The following is a 6,637-nucleotide window of genomic DNA, read 5'->3' on the forward strand; positions in this document are numbered from 1 at the left end:
CTATGGGATTCTTTAAATACAAGATCAGGTCAACTGCAAAGAGGGAGAGTTTTATTTCTTCTTCCCTATTTGGATCTCCTTTATGTCTCCATCTTGTCTTATTGCTGTAGCTAGGCATTCTAATACTAGGATGAAGAGAAGTGGAGAGTGTGGACATCCTTGTCTTGTTCCTGAATTAAGAGGAAATGGATTTAGTTTTTCACCATTAAATATAATGTTGGCTGTAGTTTTATCATATACGGCCTTTATTGTATTGAGGAATGTTTCATGGATTCCTAATTTTTCCAAAACCTTTATCATAAAGGGGTGTTGGATCTTGTCAAATGCTTTTTCTGCATTTATTGAAATAAATATGTGGTTCTAATACTTGCTCCTGTTGATGTGATGAATAATATTAATTGATTTGCGTATATTGAACCAGCTTTGCATCCCTGAAATGAATCCTGTTTGATCGTGGTGTATGATTTTTTGGATGAATTGTTGAAGTCGATTGGCCAAAATTTTGTTGAGAAGTTTTGCATCAATGTTCATCAAAGAAATGGGTCTATAGTTCTCTTTCTTTGATGAGCCCATGGTTGGTTTTGGGATGAGGGTTGTGATTGCTTCATAGAATGTGTTCGGCAGTGAACTTTCTCCTTCAATTTCACTGAAGAGTTGGAGGAGTATTGGTGTGAGCTCTACTTTGAAGGCCTTGTAGAATTCTCCTGTAAAACCATGTGCGCCTGGACTTTTCTTAGCTGGGAGGTCTCTTATTGCTGTTTCTATTTCAATGCTTGATATGGACTTGTTAAATGGTTTAACTCATCTTGGTTTAGTTTTGGCAGGTCAATATTAGCTAGGGAAAGGTCCATTTCTGTCAAGTTCTCAAACTTATTAGCATACAGGTTTGAGAAGTGTTCCCTTATAATGTTTTGAATCTTGATTGTTTTCGTGGTGATGATTCCATTCTCATCTCTGAGTTTATTTATTTGGGTGTGTTCTCTTCTTTTTCTGAATAGATTTGCTAAGGGTCTGTCAATTTTGTTAATTTTTTGGATGAACCAATTCTTTGTTTTGTTGATTCTTTCTGCAGTTGATTTGGATTCTAATTCATTTAATTCTGATTTAATTTTAATTATTTCTTTCTGTCTACTGGATTGGGGTTTATCTTGTTGCTCTTTTTCAAGGAGGTTCAGATGTCTCATTAAATTGTTGGTTTCAGATATCTCCAATTTGTTGATGTAGGAACTCAGAGCTATAAATTTGCCTCTGAGTACTGCCTTTGCTATGTCGCAGAGGATCTGGTAATTTGTGTGTTCATTATTGTTGAATAGCATGAACATTTGAATTTCCTTTCTAATCTCTTCCATGACCCACTCATGATTCAGCAGTGTGTTGTTCAGCCTCCATGTGATATCGGACTTTCTTTGGTGACTTTTGGTGTTGAGTTCTAATTTTATTCCCTTGTGGTCAGAGAGAATGCAAGGTATAACTTCAATGTTTCTGAATTTAGACAAGTTTGCTTTGTGGCCTAAAATGTGGTCTATTTTAGAAAATGTTCCATGTGATGCTGAGAAAAATGAGTATTCTGATGCTGTTGGGTGAAATTTTCTGTTGATTTCAGTTAAATCTAGTTGATCTATGCAGTTGTTTAGGTCTGCGGTTTCTCTGTTGAGTTTTTGCCAAGTTGATCTATCTAGTGGGGAGAGTGATGTGTTAAAATCCCCAACAATTAATGTCCTTGGATCTATGTGGGATTTGAGGGAAAGTAGTGTTTCTTGGATAAATTTGGGTGCTCTGTTGTTTGGCGAATAGATATTTAGAATTGCAATATCCTCCTGAAGGAGAGATCACTTAGTTTGTATGCAGCAACCTTCTTTATCTCTTCTCACGAATTTTAATTTTAAGTCTATTTTATCTGATATTAGGATTGCAACTTCCGCATGTTTATGGTGGCCATTTGCTTGGTAGATTTTGTTCCACCTTTAACATTGAAAATGTGTTTGTGATGTGACTCTTGAAGGCAGCAGATAGAAGGATCTTGTTTTTAAATCCAACTATACAGTCTATGTCGCTTAATTGGAGAGTTAAGTCTGTTAATGTTAAGAGACAGCCTGAGATTTATTTGAGAGTTCCTGCCATGTTATCCACCTTCTTGGGGACGGCGAAAACTGGGTTCTTCCTATGGTTCTTGGATTCCAAGTTTGGGTGTAGTTTCTTGGCCTTTATTGTGGTCTTGTTGGTTTTCTATGTGTAGGACGTCTTTAAGAATCTTTTGTAGTGCTGGTTTGGTGGAGAGGTATTGTTTCAATTTTTCTTTTCTATGGAAGGTTTTTATTTGGTCTTCAGTTATGAAGGAGAGTTTAGCTGGGTACAGTATTCTTGGTTGATAGTTATTTCTATTTAGGGCATGGCAAACATAATTCCAGGCTCTTCTTGATTTGATTTTCTCTGCTGAGAAATCTAAGGTGATTCTAATTTGTTTCCCTTTATAGGTGATTAATCTTTTCTCCTTGACAGCTTTAAGGATCTTTTCCTAGGTCTTAATGGATCCAGTGTGGATTATAATGTGATGGTGAGATGGCCTATTCTGGTCTGGTCTATTTGGAGTTCTAAAAGCTTCTTGTATTTGAATAGGCCTATCTTTTTCATGTTTGAAAAGTTCTCTGCTAGGATCCTGTTAAACAAATTTCCTAGACCATTAACTTCTGTTTCTAGGTGCTCCTCTACACACAATATCCTTAGATGAGGCCTTCTGATGGTGTATTCCAAGTGTTGGATAGATCTCTCATATTTCTTGGGCTTGTCTTGGATGGTTGTATGATCTTTCTCTATAATGTCTAGGCTGTCTTCAGTCCTTGAGATTCGATCTTCTGCATGGTCTAACCTTCTTTCAAGAGTTTCTACTTTCAGGATGGAATAGGAGAAACCCTAGGTCTCCTTGCAGCAGGCCGAAATTTTCTGAATAGAGACCCAGAAACACAACAAATCAAAGAAAGGTTGAACGAATGGGATTGCATGAACATGCAGAGCTTCTGCATGGCAAAGGACATAGCTAGCAAGATCAATAGAAAGCCCACGAATTGGGAGAAGATCTTCACTAGACATACAACGGACAAGGGTCTCATATCTAAAATACACTTAGAACACAAAAAATTAAATCTCCCAACAACAAATCGTCAAACAAACAACTGCCCAATAAATAAGTGGGCTAATGACTTAAAGAGAAACTTCTCTGAACAAGAAAGAAGGATAACCAATAGACTCATGAAGAAATGCTCATCATTCCTAGCCATAAAAGAAATGCAAATCAAAACAACATTGAAATACCATCTCACCCCAGTTAGAACGGCAAAAATCAAAAACTCTAATAACAACAGATGCTGGAGGGGATGTGGAGAGAAGGGAACCTTACTTCATTGTTGGTGGGAGTGTAAACTTGATCAAACACTTTGGAAAATAGTATGGAGGTTCCTCAAAAGACTCCACATAGAGCTCCCCTATGACCCATCAGTCCCACTTTTGGGCATTTACCCAAATCTTTACAAACAAGACCACACTAAAGCTACCAGCATAATTATGTTTGCTGCAGCGTTATTTACCATAGCTGAGATCTGGAACCAACCCAGATGCCCCTCAGTATATGAATGGATCAAGAAAATGTGGTATATATACACAATGGAATTCTATGCCTCCATCAGAAAGAATGACATCGCCCCATTTGTTAGGAAATGGAAAGACTTGGAAAAAATTGTATTAAGTGAAGTAAGCCAAGCCCAAAGAAACATAGGTCCCATGATTTCCCTTATTTGTAATATCTAATATATGTATGAGTCAAGCAGAAAAGGACAGATAAGTTGTTGTTAGGAAAATGAACCCTAATATATGTATTTTAAATATTTTTTCTTTCATGCATTTGTTTCTAATGCAATTATAAGATTATTTCTTTGTTGCTTTGTATGTCCCTCCCCCACAGTATAATCCCTGCTTTCACTGTATTTGATGTTGGTATAATTTGTGGAAGGGAAGGGGAAAAACAAGTCGTTTAAATAAGGATACAGGTGGACCTGTTGCAACAATGAGAAGTACAAGTTGTCATGTCGAAAACGAACTTTATAACTTGGGGGGGGGGAGAGGTTTTGTGGGGGGATGGTAAGGGATGTGAAGGGGAAACAAAGGAGGAGGCTACAATGCTTGATAAGAAATGTACTCACTATCTTGCCCATGTAATTGTGACCCCTCTGTACAGTATTTTCACAATATAAAAATAAAAAATAAAAAAAAAAACAGTCTCACAGGCTTTTCTGCTCGGGCTGGCTTTGAACCGTTATCTTCAGATCTCAGCCTCCACATTAACTAGGATTACAGGCATGAGCCACCGGCGCCCGGCTTAAGCTAGTTTTTCTATGACAATCAATGCTAAGTTTTTATGCCATAAAGTCATCCTAGCCCAACAGTTTCCAACTTGTAAGGTACACCATAAAATTCCCTAAATTTACATCATGACTAGCTTATCACTATTGTGAAAAAATACTGCACTTCTGCTGTGATGCCCTCCCAAATTTGGAAAGAACAGTACACTAAACATTACTGCATCATTTCCCCACCAGTGGTGTTCTTGAGATTAGAACGTTTGCAAATATTATTCTTTTATTTTTATTTTACATTTATTTTATTATATGTTATTTGTTAGGTCTTCATCCATCCCACCAAAAATGGACGTGGTCCGAGGCAACATATGTGCGCCGCTAGCCCATTCCCCAGCCTCCCTTAACACAGGAAACAATCAGACACAGCGCGGAGTCAAGTGAAAGTAACTTGTTTATTAACACACAGCAAGCACATTTCAAAAGCAAAAAGACTGGGTGGCCTGCGGAGGAAAAAGAACAAACCAATCATTGTAAAGGTCACACCGTATCATGCACCTAAGCTTCCATGAGCTGTTTATGCACTAAATGTAAACAAATCAGGCTCTGCCCACTCAACTCTCTCTCAGCACAATCTTTGCTGCCCACGTGTTCCACAGATTCCCCCTTTTTTGTTTTAATGACATGCCCACCTCCCAGTTAGTTATCCTTTTCCCTCCTTTGGAAAGGTTATTTTAACAGGATTACATTGTTAAGAATAGCATTGGCCATGCAGGGGGTTCGAGGCAAGTCTGGGGGGCGAGATTCGCCAGACAAGGATAGGGAGGGTCCTTGTGCATGATTCCAGAGCCTGTCCCAGTTACCTCACAGCCCCACCTAGCACAGTAATAAACATCAGCCCCATTACAGGTAGAAATATCTGAAGCAGCTCGATTACTTCTGGGACATATATAAAAGTCCTTATCTCGTAAGGTTGTACTCTTCACAACATGGGAGCAGCTTGGGTATTGGGAGTTCCACACATGCTGCACGGTGCATCCTAGTGGGTCCCCACATTCAGGCTATTCTACTATCATCCATAAAAACAAGGAAATTTAAAACAAACTCTGCAGACATAGCAAAGCAATCCCAGGCACTTGGTGTCTTTTAAGTAAGCCAGTTCCTTGTATGTGCCTTTAAGCGAGCACAGGGGTCAAAATGACCTTTGAGCTTTACTGTCAGCTCCCAACACCCCATCTTTGTTTAAAGAAGTGAACCCACTTGTCTTAGGTTGTGTGGATTTGACTTGTCTGCCTTACCTATCATTGGGAACTTCTTCAGAGAGAAGATGAATGCTTGTCTTAGGTTGGTCAGACTGACACCCCCTCTTATCTGTCTCTGGCTGCAGTTCCTTTAGGGGCAAATTCATTCACTTGGAGATTGAACTTATGAACTAGCTGACAAAACTCATAAGAGATTTGCAGTGCACGGATAATGCAAAGAAGGCATAGAAAAACCATCAGCAAAAGCATTACCAGGCCAACCAATATCATTAGCAGTCCTTTAACATTTGTCAGGGATGGGATAGCAGTCTTTGCCACTTCAAAGTCCAGACGTGGGGCTTGTTCTAATCCAGCTATTTGCCTGTGGGGTTGAAAAAGATCTAAAGACAAATTATTATTATTAACATTCTGTATTAGTGCCATAGCAGCTGCTGCTGCAGAGGCAGCTAATGAAATAAAGGCCAAAATCATACCAAGTTTTAGACATGTTTACAGGAAGCATATGGATTCAAGTAATGCAGCTATAGAAGCAATTAGTAAAAGAACAATGAGAGCAAGTAACATTAAAATAATTAGCTAAACAAATGCTTCGGCCACCATAGCCACTTTTCTTTCTTTGTTGGTTTGTTTATCCTTGGGCATCCTGTATAGTGAAAATGGGTAAAAACTTAAGGATCCTGGCAGGGATCCAAATGGGATGTGTAGGGCTAGATCTCTGGCAGGAGGTAAGTGTGAATGATGCCCACAAGGAACAAACACTGGGAGAATAGGCTTAAGCAGGTCTCCTTTATTCTTCCTGAAGGTGGCGGGGGGGGGGGGGGGTGGAGGTGGGAGAAGGGGGGGGGGTTTGTAGCCCCAGGTTTCCCAACCTCCTGAGTCCTTCCCTTCCCTGCCAATCACTTCAAGGGGAGTTGATGTAAGGCACTTGTGACAGGCACAGCTTGGTGACAGGCACTGATTGGTTCCCCGGGGTCATGTAGGGAGCATGGACAGCTCATGGCTGTCAAGCTAGGCAGACTTGCCTGTGGG

Source organism: Dipodomys spectabilis, unplaced genomic scaffold, assembly GCF_019054845.1.
Source record: "Dipodomys spectabilis isolate Male_0828 unplaced genomic scaffold, ASM1905484v1 ptg000064l, whole genome shotgun sequence".
NCBI classification, from domain to species: domain Eukaryota; kingdom Metazoa; phylum Chordata; class Mammalia; order Rodentia; family Heteromyidae; genus Dipodomys; species Dipodomys spectabilis.